The sequence below is a fragment of the Corvus brachyrhynchos genome, unplaced genomic scaffold (assembly GCF_000691975.1).
Source record: "Corvus brachyrhynchos isolate BGI_N302 unplaced genomic scaffold, ASM69197v1 scaffold363, whole genome shotgun sequence".
Taxonomy (NCBI): Eukaryota; Metazoa; Chordata; class Aves; order Passeriformes; family Corvidae; genus Corvus; species Corvus brachyrhynchos.
Genome location: NW_008237404.1, coordinates 1,281,573 through 1,282,522, shown reverse-complemented (window position 1 = coordinate 1,282,522; position 950 = coordinate 1,281,573). Strand labels below are relative to the sequence as shown.

Genomic DNA, 950 nt, shown 5'->3' with positions numbered 1-950 from the left:
CAGCCGTGCGGCGCTGCCGGTGGCCGGCGCCCCGGGAAAGAGGGAGCGCAGGTGGGGTCCGGAACCAGCCGGGAATCCTGCGCCAAAACCTGCCTTTCTCGAGCTGTGTGGCGTGTCAGACTGGCAGCGAATTTGAAAAGAGCATTCCCTGGGTTTCCTTTCCAGGGGACACTATTTGTGACTCAGCAGCGAGGGCTGGAGGGCTGATGGCCCCGGCCGCTCCGGAGAGCCTGTGCATGAACACACGCACACATGCACATGCACACGCGAGTCCGGTGGGCCTGGAGCTTCTCGGCTGCCAAGGAGTCTGTTAAAGGCCCGGCAGACTGAATGTATGAAAGTGACTAAAACAGCCTGGCTGAGCTGATTCTTTGGGGTTTTTTTAAGGAGGGGTGCGGAAAATATGCCAGGTTAGCTCGCCAAGCTCCCAGCTGTTGGAAGGAGTTAACTTGTGAGTGAACCAACCTGACAGCACTTAAATTCGGTCGTAAAAACAAAGTCCTGTGTTGATTTTTTTTCTCTCTTTGTATTTTAATGCCAGATGTTGAACGATATCTAAGCTGTATTTTATTGCTTTGTGGAGCTATTTAGATAATGCCGGTGTTGTAGGAGATGATCTCCAAAGGGCTCATAAGGGAAGCGGGGAGGGAGGGACGGGGGAGGAGAGGACCGAGGCTCTCGCATGGTCGCAGGTTCATCCTCCATCCCCCTCCATCCGCTGCTCCCTGACACTCTCACGCTGCTTGCAGGCTCTTCCTCCCTCCCACGCCGCCCGCCCGGGGTCTCCGAGGGTGGGTGCGGGGTGAGGGCAGCGTCGCGGCTCTCCCGGGGGCGCACCATCCACGCTTGCTGGCGAGAAAAAGTGCGGAAAGTGTTTAAGGCAGCCGCGTAGTGAGGGGAACGGGGCGGGGGGGTGTGTTGCAGCTAGGCGTTTTCCTTGGCAGGGGATG

General features: G+C 57.8%; 1 protein-coding gene across 1 annotated transcript in view; it reads left to right on the top strand.

Annotated features, from left to right (window-relative positions):
- Window positions 1-950, top strand: part of FGF9 (fibroblast growth factor 9) — a 30,008-nt gene that overhangs the window by 2,110 nt on the left and 26,948 nt on the right. The gene's annotated exons all lie outside the window — the stretch shown is intronic.